Source organism: Eurosta solidaginis, chromosome 5, assembly GCF_040869045.1.
Source record: "Eurosta solidaginis isolate ZX-2024a chromosome 5, ASM4086904v1, whole genome shotgun sequence".
NCBI classification, from domain to species: domain Eukaryota; kingdom Metazoa; phylum Arthropoda; class Insecta; order Diptera; family Tephritidae; genus Eurosta; species Eurosta solidaginis.
Genome location: NC_090323.1, coordinates 258,598,735 through 258,611,115, shown reverse-complemented (window position 1 = coordinate 258,611,115; position 12,381 = coordinate 258,598,735). Strand labels below are relative to the sequence as shown.

The following is a 12,381-nucleotide window of genomic DNA, read 5'->3' as shown; positions in this document are numbered from 1 at the left end:
CTTGCTGTATCGACTGCTGAATATCACAGAATATCTCAGAATAATTTTTCGAAAACTCCATATCAAAAAATTTGTTTCAAAAAATCTCTATCTGAGAAATAGGGCGTTTTTGAAAAAATATTTCGATATAGGGTCGATACAGTCCGGCAAGTTTTAGCTTTTCTACAAAATCACCATTCAAGCGTAGAAGATTTAAAATCACGTTCATCGCAATACCCTTTAATAGACTGAGGCTTTCGGATTCGATCGGCATCATGCGGCGCAAAATCAAACTCGGGATTCACGAATCGTTTTCACGGGAAAGGCAGAGGCCACATCAACTTTCTTTCGGCTGAATATGGTGTTCTATCGGTTTACGTCTATAGGCCAGACAAGAGAGTCTGCAATCTTTTTCAATTTCTGGAGACCCATATTTTAGACACACTTGTGCTAATTAATTGATCTTAGATAGCGGAAGCCTCTTTTGATAAGGTGCTCCCATCCTAGCTACTTATATAACCTCAATTTATAGTCTTAAAAAAGTTTTCCGAGCACTGAAAGAAAAAGCTGGCAAAACCAGCCGAATAATGCGTAAATTCAACCGAGATTTCTGTAAATTTTTAACCATCGTTAATTGCTGTCGACTCAACTTCGAACAATTTGTTGATTCCGAATTGACCTTTTCAACAAGAAAATTAACAAACTAGCACCCTAAGAATACCAACAAAAACTGTTAGAATAACAGTGAAGGCTGATAATATATTAATAAGGATCATGATTCAATCGTTATTGATTCCAACACCGTTCTCGAATTATTCTTCAACCTTATAGAAATTCTGGGAAATTGGAAGTTAGTTTTAAGTGGCAGCGATTTTTATTCGTGGCAGTAACTGGAAAAGTAATGAATTTCAATCAACAGTGAACCAGATACCGACAAAATTTTATTATGCAGATGCAACAACAAATGATCCATAGAGATCTTATTGTGAGAATTGCCAAATCTACTGCAGATGCATTGAAGACAAGGAAAGTCTATAGCATTTGCTAAATCACTTTTCGTTAGGAACCAGAAGACGATTCACAATCATCTCGAAGATCTTCTAAATACGAAAGCAATAATTAAATTCACTGGTTAAAGGAAATGGTTTTGCTTCCTGGAGACAGCTTTTAATGTGTATGATATCACAGTGGGGTGGGTGTATAAGTATGTGACGTAAGAGACAAGAAGATAAATAACTTAGAATTGCTATTTCAATACATAATAACCAGACCGGGTTATCTTAATATAAAAAACACGTGTCACTACATTTTTGGCCGCGATGGACTCCCAAAATACTGAACCGATTTTGAATTTGTTTTGCACCCCGTATGTAGTTTGATCTAACTTGAAACATAGGATAGGTTATATCTTAGTTTATAGTCGCAATATTATTTTATTGCAATTTTTTTTATTTGTTTATACGTAATAATAAAATGTTACGTATGCGCAGTTGCACTCATATTTTCAGGTGGTGCGGATATACTTCCGTGTAATTGCTTGGTGTTTAATTAAACAACCTGCTTATCAATAAAAAATATTATAGCGAATGATATCAAGAATAGCACATCACCAGGCCCGCCGAGAGGGTGGGGGTTTCTGAGGGGGCCCGCGATATTCGTATTTCAAAAGCAACGAAAATCTGCATTTCGTTTTAATATTATAGGGAAGTGATATATAGGCCGAAACGTGGACCCGAGTACCCCTAGAATGTGTTTATAGAATATGGATAACAAATGAAAGCTGTTGATGAGTGCTTTAGTACCGAGTAATATATTATCCAGAGATGGACTGGGACTAGGATTAGGACTAGGACTGGGACTGAGACTCGGAGTGGGACTGGGACTGAGACTCGGAGTGCGACTGGGACTGGAATAAAATACATACCACCCTCTGGGACAGGCAATAAGGGATGCAGAAGAATGAGAAGAAATTGAGAGAAGAGAAAAGAGAGAAGGAGATTGAGAAAGAGATAGAATGAGACGAAGATGGAGATAGATGAAGCGAAAAAGACGGAGGGAGGAGTGAATAAAAGGATTAAGAAAGAGTGATGGGGGGGGGGGGGGGGGTAGGGCAGAGTCAGGCGGAAAAAGCTTATTAAAATGTATGCAGATAGGCCAAATTTAGGGCAGGACAACGTCTGCCGGGTCTTCTAGTACACTATAAAATATTATAAGTCAAAGCCTGTCTACTAGCTAAAGATGCAAACGCTAGAAAATTCATTAGGTAATTATTACAAAAACAAAGTAAGCAATTTCTTAATAATTCAAATGATCGTGCCTACTTGACGGGTGGTCGATAGGCAGTCAAGTGCAACTTTATTACTTATTGCCCGCATTGTGGGATTACATAAACATTTTTCAAATGCTTAGACGCAGAACACGAAGTTAGTGCGTGAATAAGTGCAAGCGCACGTACGTAGCGTGATTAGAGACGTTACGTTGAATGGCAAAAGGGCACGCAAACGATTTGTGCCAAATGGGCATAGAATGCAATTCAAGAAATAAACCCGCACATAAGAAACAACTCAGAAAAGCGGTAAGAAAATGATATAAACATGCTCACTCATACAAATTTAAAAAATATACTTATCTGAAATTAAAAGTGAATTGCTTAGCTGAAATGCGATTCATAGAGACGATACTGTGCAAGACAAGTGCTTGTGGCTGCGACTTGTGAGGCGGGCGCACGAATATTTTCGCATGTGCTTTGAAATGCGGTGGAAGCATTTGTCAATTCCTCATTGTTGGCGTGTTGTTTGCGGTAACGGTTTCATTTACAATTTATAATTTGAGTACACACAACAAACACGCACCAAAGTCTCCAATAGCACGGAAATGCGCAATTTGCTCAAAATGTTTACTTACTTACTCGAATGTACAAATCTGTGCGATTGATATTTATTGATACTCGTATTCATATTATGGCTCATTTCGCATTTTCGTTCAGCGTCATTAATCGCATGATTATTTTTATAGTTTGATATTTGATTTTTAATTGTATTTCAAATTTTTTTGTTTCCTTTTTATGAGATTCGCTACTTTGCATTGTTTATAGGATATTGTCAAGGTAGTCATTTTCAATTTTGCATTTTTAAGTTTTCTGTTGCGATTTAGCAATGATTTGTTAATTATCATTATTATTAAAGTCGTTATTAATGGCATATTTATCTTAATGGTGGTGTGAGAAAATTATAGTGTTTTTGCATATTATTATTTTGAAATGGAATATTGAATATCTCATTCACTAAAAATTTTGTTAACAAATTATCAAGATGAGTAATGCAGTTTTGTTTTGTTAGCAACAAATGATAGATAAAATTATTATATAACAGTAATAAAATTCAAATTGATATTTAGAGGACTTTGAGTTATTAGTTGGAATTTCAAAATGCCATTGAATGGTAAACTACTTCCGTCGAACATTTCACAATTTTTATAAAATATTTATAACCCTGCGATTGCTGCCGCTATCTTACATTGAGCCATATATTTTTTTTATTTTTAGCAAATTTATTTGTGAAATGAGCTGTCTGAGCAGCTAATTATTGACATAATTTTTGGAATTTTTTTCAACCTCTGTGATCGAGCTTACCTCGGCCTGACATTAGGCCCGTTGTGATACCATGAAAAGAAACCATCTCTTGCAATCATTAGGTCCTGGCAAAGCCTACCAAATCCTTGATGTCATACTCAACGACCTGGCTAAGATTATTCAGAATGGGAGCTCACAGAAAGCGCTGCCTTGCACCACTTAGCGCCAGACAGTTGCAGATGAGGTGAATCACCGCTTCCTCTTAACAACTCCAGCAGGAACGATAGAAAGGCACTTTTTACCTTTATGCATGCCTTTCTGCAAGGCAGTGGCCAGTTATTACTCCTACAAGTGTAGAAATTTTAATTTCTTTGTTGCCATATTTCATCGGTTTTTGTTAATAACGAACCTGCCTGATAACATCTAGGTCGTCTGCCAATGTGAAATTTTGTTGGGCCACCTCTCGAAGAGATAGGCGACAGATTAGTTTTAGTTCAGAATTGAATGAGTTATAGCCAAGGGATTACATAGCAGCATATATTGTGTGTTCCTATCCTAACTGTCGCTTCCATGATGGCTGATACTTCTGTCTAGAAGACACTACAGGGAGTGAGCTCTCTGAAGAAGAGTTGGAGGCCTAAATTCCTTGAATGGACCTCCAACTCTGCTGTTAAGCTTAGAAAGAAAATGATGCAAACATATAATTAAGTTTAGGTGGCAAGCCTGCTCAAAAATTATTATTATTCAATCACTAGTTATGTGAAATTCTCCAACATTTCATATATTTTTAAATTCTAAACTGGTAGCCACCTTGTTTAAATACCAAAAATATCATGGTAAAGAGATAGATGAATATGAAAGAAACCGATACTCCGAGACGATTTTCCAAGAGAGCAGAAGAAAAATTCGAAAACCTGGCAATCGTGTACAACCTTACTGAGTAACTGTTTTTACATAATAGGGTTAAGACAGGTAAATGCATTTTGTATCTATATTTGTGTATATCGCTTCATTAGATCCAAAATTAGAGACTCCCAAAAATAGACGGCATATTAATCAGGAGGTAAACCTTCGAAAAGAGAGTGTGCCGTAAGACAGTATCCTCTCCCCGCTCTTGTTTTATTTCCTACATATCGAAACACTTTTTGCCACCAAGAGAACGTTCCATAGTTTTCTAGGCAGTATTGTTTGAAAATATTCTTATTTTTCTGTAACACCGCATGAAAGATATTAGTAAATATATTAGTAACCTAAGGCATCTGTGATTTGTGCGATTTGGCCATCTATGCAAAAAATCACAGATCCACTGATTCATGTTGCCGCACATAATTGTTCTTTTGTGACAAGGGCTGCGGTAGCGAATATTGGTAAGCGTGACTATAGACGGTACTCTATGTCGCGCTGTTCTTCTAGCACTAGTCAATCACAGTCACGGATATAAATCGTAGTAATTTAGAAATCGCTGACACAAATTAGGCTGTTGGATATAAAATGGAGGGAGTTGGAAGCCACTATTAAAAATCACTCTGCGCGACTGCGCTATATCGGCAACGGGCATCCTTATAAATGAGTTATGCTCAAAAATAAAAAGTTGTCTGTCTAATCTTCTTTTATAACATGCAGTTTATGGCATTACGAATAAAAAGGCACAGTAGTTAAACAACAGCGTTGATGGTATTAGGTTACCAACTGTCAGCCAATGAAAAATTTGGGGAGGAGAACCTCTGCATGTATAGAGATGTAATCTTATATTGCCTGAATACTACCCAAATGAAGAGCTAAATGAAATATTGAACAGGCATTTCTTGTTGAAGTGTGTTTCAGATAAGTGATTTCTGTAAAAAAGGACAAAATCGGTTCAGAGCCACGCCACGTTCTAAAGAATAAGTCTGCAGAATTTCAAAAATGACGTCTCTGTAACTTTGTTTTCACACAAATGAGCAACCTGGAGTGTTTTTATTAAAAATATTTTATTTATTAATACATTTATCCAAGCGCAAAGATACATAAGCCCTTGAATATTATTATTACTCTACAAAAGTTAATTGAAATGTTATGGCTTTTAAGTGTCACAGCTAATTATTCAATTGAGTTTGTATGAGTTTGCGCTACATGCTATGTGGCGTCATGACATAGCACAATAAACAAGCACATTGCCTATGCCTTCATACAAGTACATGTCCATAGCGAAGTACATACGAATATTGCAGACAATCAACAACAAGCCCAATCAAACTAAAATCACTTGCCAAGCACGTCTGCATTTAAATCACTTCAAGTGTGCAATAGTTTGTGCGTTTTATCAATGCACACTCGACAATATATAGATCTGTATTAGAGATATACGCCGCCGATTTTGGTCGGTTTTCGCACGCCGCCGCGCCGATATTTTTGACATCGGCGCGGCGGCGGCGGCGGCGTCCGGCACGATTCTATATTTTCTCGTTTAAGACTGTTTAGGCCATTTATTGTTCATGTCGAAACTTGGTCGGATATGATCGAAGAAGGTATTACCGGATGCGCATCACTGCCAGTTATAAAAAACTAATTGCGAAATTTAACTCTTTCTAACTGTTCAAAAATTATTCAAAAAAACAGACGTTTTCGATCTCAGCTAAACACGCACTTTGCATCGCCCAATTTACCAAGTTATTAAAACAAAACAATAAAAGGAAAGTTTAGTAATAAATTTATATGCGCACTTTGCATATTTTTATTTTATTTTTTATAATGTACAATGAATTCAAATAAAATGACCCTCGAGTTTTTAAAAAAAGCAAATTACCCAAAAAGATGCCGATTTTAAAAAAAATTTTATATTGCGATTGGTTGAAAGAATAAGCGAAATTAGTGATGCAAAATCATTTATCCTTAATCCTGATTCTTACCTCATACTTAAGTTAAGGAAAAATGTGCGTATGAGAAGGGTTTGAAAAATCACTTGGTTTTACATTCAAACATCTGTTGTTTATTTGCGAAACTATATAATAGCGTCGGAAATGTTAATTTTGATTTTCACACTTCATCCTTCAACACCCAAGTCGCCCGGTTTGACATTTCCCTAAAGTTGGCGGCCCTATCCAAAACTAGTGCCTTGGAGTGAATCACATTGATTATAGCCTATCAACCAAGTTTAAATATCACCTACCCGTTACAGTTCCTTTTACAAATGTGAATACGTAGGACCATATAGTTACCAGGTGAGGCTTTGTCCTTCGCAAGAAAGCTCAAAGTGGTGAAGTAAAAGCTTTCCCAAGACAGTCGAACTAACGATCGTGTGTGCTACTACCCTAACGTAGCGGACAGTCGAACTAGTCTGAAAACTGAAGCTACGCGGTCATCCATAAAGAGATCTTATATCATAAGGTCGGAAAACCACAGTTAACATCTTTCAACTTAAAATCGGTCGACTTTCATTCTAAAATATCGGTTTGGTTTAACGAAGACTATTGTGAAGACAAACGTCTGCAAACTTTGGTCTACATTTTAAAAATTGTATCCAGGGTCCTTGTAAAATTTTAATTATGTAGATGCGCCGAGGACTATACGATTTTCACCCATTCCGCAATGACATCGAATTATACTGCTTATCATTTGGAGGGCGACATCCTTGCCCGAATAGTTACTCCCTAACGTTTCAAGGTGTTTCTCTGGTGTAGCTCGGCAGCATAGCGTGACAAAAACAACCGTTAGAAAGTCTTCGGAGCAACACCTAGAGCATCTAGGAAAGTGACGTCGACAAAAGTATGAATTCGAAGTCGCAGTCCTATAGCTTCTGTGCTGGCATATGGTGTGATGGTCAGGAGGCGTGGTAGCGACTGGTTGTCGGGATTGCTCCTGTTCGCACATCGGGTATTGTAGCTCTTAAAAACAGCAGAAAAACCTGGAGGCGCCTTATGCCACGAGAGTCATGAGTATTTATAGATCATTAATAGCAACCGTAAGTCGCCTTTGTGCATGACCGCCAATGAGCCACAAATGATTTAAAGAAATTGTGGTCGCGATGATTATTAGGTTTTAACCCCAGGTGAAACTACGCACGAGATATACAGACAAAAGTGTGACTATTTTATGTATCTCCATTTCTTTCCAGCAGACGGAGCAGTACCAATTCCAAAGACCGGGGTTAGGTTCGAAGCCCCTCTGGAGTAAGTGAACGAGGGACAATCCCTCGTCAAGGAGCTACTCCTGAAAATTTTGAACGGTCTGCGAGATCTTAAGGCAAAAACCCCGCATCTTTCCCAAATGGCCAACACGTTGCTTTCCTTAAATACATACAAACAAAAGCTTTCCTAAATATTATATTTTTAAATAGAAAAATCAAGCTTTTTAAAGTAAGAACGCCGGCGTATTTAATAGAGCCTACGCAAGCGCCGCCGATAAAGTGATCGGCGTAAACCTCTTATGTGTATGTATGTGTATGCACGCATTTTATTTTTTTTTAATTTTTTTCTATTCAAACTTTGCACATTATGCACATGTCTGTCTATATGGTAGGTTTTTTTATAACTAAATTTGTTGAAATGAGTGCTCTTCTCTTGACAGCGCTAAATTAATCGCAATCAGTTTTAATTAATTCCAATTAAGCAAATATTTGAGGACGCTTTAAAAGCGATTAATCGTATTTTGGGCTTAACAAATATGTTGTTTATCTTTGTGTTTTTCTCTGTAGTCTGTTGAGTCTATTATTTAATTTTTGCATATTGAAGTGTAAGTAAATTTGAGCGAGAAGCATAATAACTAGAAAACAAAATATGTGACCCGGCCTATGAAAAGATGGCTTATTACTCAAAAAAGAAACAGCTGTTAAAGATAAACAATGTATTTCTTCAGTTTCTTAGTAGTTTTTCTTTTGCATTATTTTTTTGAGTCATAAGCCACCTTTTCATAGGCCGGGTCACATATGTAGTTAGAAGCTTAAGCTCAATTTTTTCGCGAAGAAAACAAGTTTCATTCTTCTTAACACGCTTATATTAGCTTCTCTTGTATGTATGCTTGTTTGTAACTCTCTAGGCTAGGCGCACAAAGGAGAGTTAGACCCACCTACCGGCAATTATTGAAGACTCGCGGCAGTGGTTAAATAACTCGCTACAAAATGAGTTGTGCCTAATAGCGCAGACACGACCCTCTGTGCTACGGCGTGTTTTTTAGTTTTTATACTCAGCTGAGCAGAGCTCATGAGTATATTAATTTTGTTCGCATAACGGTACCCCGTAACGGCATAAACTAACCGAGATAGATATAGAATTCTGTATATCAAAATGATCTGGGCGAAAGAAGAAATTCATTTACCCATGTCCGTCCGTCCGTCCGTCTGCCCGTAAACACGATAACATGAGTAAATTTTGAGGTATCTTAAAGAAATTTGGTATGTAAGTTCCTGGGCACTCATTTCAGATCGCTATTTAAAATGAACGAAATCAGACTATAACCACGCCCATCTTTTCGATATCGAAAGTTTCGAAAAACCGAAAAAGTGCGATAACTCATTACCAAAGACGGATAAAACGATGAAACTTGGTAGGTGGGTTGACCTTATGACGCAGAATAGAAAATTAGTAAAACTTGGACAGCGGGCGTGGTGCCGCCCACTTTTAAAAGAAGGTAATTTAAAAGATTTTCAAGTAATTTGGCAGCTGAGTATGTAATGTTTGGTAACACCCGACCTTAGCCTTCTTTATTTGTTTTAAACTATATTTATCTTATATTTTATTTAATACTATTTATACAAAAATCAAGTGTTTGTGTGTGTGTGAGGCTGAAGGTATCAAATATAAATAAAGCGTACTAGTTTAAACTGACAGGATGTGTTCAGAAATGTTTTTTTAAGTTAACAGCAACAGATGGCCCCGTGACCTGATTAGACTTGTCATGAACGTGAGATTTGGTAGTTTTATTTCGCATTCTGTTGTTGTTGTTGTTGTAGCCATAAAGACACTCCCGGAGCCTCACTTGCTAAATAGGTGTATGATACTTTCATATTTGTAAGAGGATTCGCCTCTCGTAGGTGTGGTTGACAATTGGGCTGCGGAAGCTACGATTATTAACTCCTTGAATACCTATTTCTCATTCTCACTTTTATTGATCAGTTTTTGGAAGTAAAATGTCCAAAATTCTTAACCGAGTTAGTTTTATGAAATTTCAATGGTAATTTCATATATTTACTGTATACAGTATGAGCAAATATGTAATGGTTTCTAAAAAGTGTACGCCGTTCCACGCCCATAACTTGCGACCTGCTTAGAACAATTTAATATCTCAGAGAGCTTTTGAAAAAAGATTTATTTCAAAATTTGTTTAACTAAAGAGCACTCCACTTCAGAAGTTTATTAAAAACGCTTTCACTCAGAATTTGTTTCAAAAACTTCAATACATTCAATACAATTGGACGTGATATATAAAAATATTCTGAGATACGGTGTTCCCCAACAAGTTTTAGAGATAACGCGGTTTTTAAAAATATTTTCAGATTTGGCAATTTTGAGCTTTCAGCAAAGATAGGGTGACAAATCATGCAGCAATCGGTACCATATACCCAATTGAGTTTTGAGAAAGTTATGGCACCACCCCCTTTAGGAGGAGCATGTCTTTCGTAATTGCCAAAAGTTATCGAACGATATTCTCTGTGCAGCTTTGATTACTAACTATGGAAAAGATAGTCTAAATAATGTTTAAAAGAAAAGGGTGGTTTTGTGGCACTAGGAGAAAACGAGATTTATATTTGTCAAACTCTGAAGGAAAAGTGAGGGAAGGAATGGGAGATGAATGTCGATAAGAAGGAGGAAAACAAGAGAGAGGAAATTAAGGAGCGTTTTTTTGCTACAAGATCTTGGGTTCCATTCCCGGGCAAACTAACTTTAAAAGCGGGGGCCACTCTTCGGCAGTGATTTGGCAAACACTCAGAGTGTATATCTGCCCTTAGAAAATTCGGCCTGCAACTTGGTCACAGAGCAATAAGCAAGAAAAAAATGACCCAAGTCGAAGAGTTTTTCTCCATATTATATAAACAATCTCAAAATCCATAGTTTAATTTTATTATAAAACAATTAAGGAAGGCTAAGTTCGGGTGTAACCGATAGCTGATAGCTATGGAGACAAAATAGGGTAAAACCACCATGTAGGAAAATGAACCTAGGGTAACCCTGGAATGATCTTGTATAATATGTGTATCAAATGGAAGGTATTAAAGAGTATTTTAAGAGGGAGTGGGCCATAGTTCTATAGGTGGACGCCATTTAGGGATATCGCCATAAAGCTGGACCAGGGCTGACTCTAGAATTTGTTTGTACGATATGAGTATCAAATGAAAGGTGTTAAAGAGTATTTTAAAAGGGAGTGGGCCTTGGTTCTATAAGTGGACGCCTATATGGTGGTCCAGGGGTGAATCTGGAATTTGTTTATATGATATGGGTATCAAATGAAAGGTGTTAATGCGTATTTTAAAAGGCGTGGGCCTTAGTTCTTTAGGTGGACGCCTTTTCAAGATATCGCCCTAAAGGTGGACCAGGGGTGACTCTAGAATTTTTTTGTACGATATCGGTATCAAACGAAAGGTGTTAAAGAGTGTTTTAAAATGTTTTAAAAGGGAGTGGGCCTTAGTTCTATGGGTGGACGCCTTTTCGAGATATCGCCATAAAGGTAGACCACGGGTGACTCTAGAATTTGTTTGTATGATATGGGTATCAAACGAAAGGTGTTAATGAGTATTTTAAAAGGGAGTGGGCCTTAGTTTTATGGGTGGACGCCTTTTCGAGATATCGCCATAAAGGTGGACCAGGGGTGACTCTAGAATTTGTTTATACGATATCGGTTTCAAACGAAAGGTGCTTATGAGTATTTTAAAAGGGAGTGGGCCTTAGTTCTTGGGTGGACACCTTTTCGAGATACCGTATTCCTGCCAAGGTCTCAAGGGCTTTTGATTTCGCCCTGCAGAACTTTTTCATTTTCTTCTACTTTATATGGTAGGTGACACACCCATTTTACAAAGGTTTTTTCTAAAGTTATATTTTGCGTCAATAAACCAATCCAATTACCATGTTCCATTCCTTTTTTCGTATTTGGTATAGAATGATGGCATTTTTTTCATTTTTCGTAATTTTCGATATCGAAAAAGTGGGCGTGGTCATATTCAGATTTCGGCCATTTTTTATACCAATACAAAGCGAGTTCAGATAAGTACGTGAACTGAGTTTTGTAAAGATATATCGATTTTTGATCAAGTTATCGTGTTAACGGCCGAGCGGAAGGACAGACGGTCGACTGTGTATAAAAACTGGGCGTTGCTTCAACCGATTTCGCCCTTTTTCACAGAAAAAAGTTATCGCCCTAGAATCTAAGCTACTACCAAATTTCACAGGGAATGGTAAATTTTTGTTCGGCTTATGGCAATAAAAGTATCCTAGACAAATTAAATGAAAAAGGGCGGAGCCACGCCCATTTTGAAATTTTCTTTTATTTTTGTATTTTGTTGCACCATAGCATTACTGGAGTTGAATGTTGACATAATTTACTTTTATACTGTAAAGATATTAAATTTTTTGTTAAAATTTGACTTAAAAGAAATTTTTTTTTAAGTGGGCGTGGCCGTGCTCCGATTTTTCAAATTTTTATTGTGCATACATATGGTGGTAGGAGTAACATTCCTGCAAAATTTCATCATGATATCTTCAACGACGGCCAAATTACAGCTTGCAAAACTTTTAAATTACCTTCTTTTAAAAGTGGGCGGTGCCACGCCCGTTGTCCAAAATTTTACTAATTTTCTATTCTGCGTCATAATCTTAACCCACCTACCAAGTTTCATCGCTTTACCCGTCTTTGGTAATGAATTA

The 12,381-nt window shown here is 37.0% G+C and overlaps 1 protein-coding gene across 5 annotated transcripts in view; it reads left to right on the top strand.

The window, feature by feature from the left end:
- blot (bloated tubules) overlaps positions 1-12,381 on the top strand; it is a 208,022-nt gene that overhangs the window by 103,989 nt on the left and 91,652 nt on the right. The gene's annotated exons all lie outside the window — the stretch shown is intronic.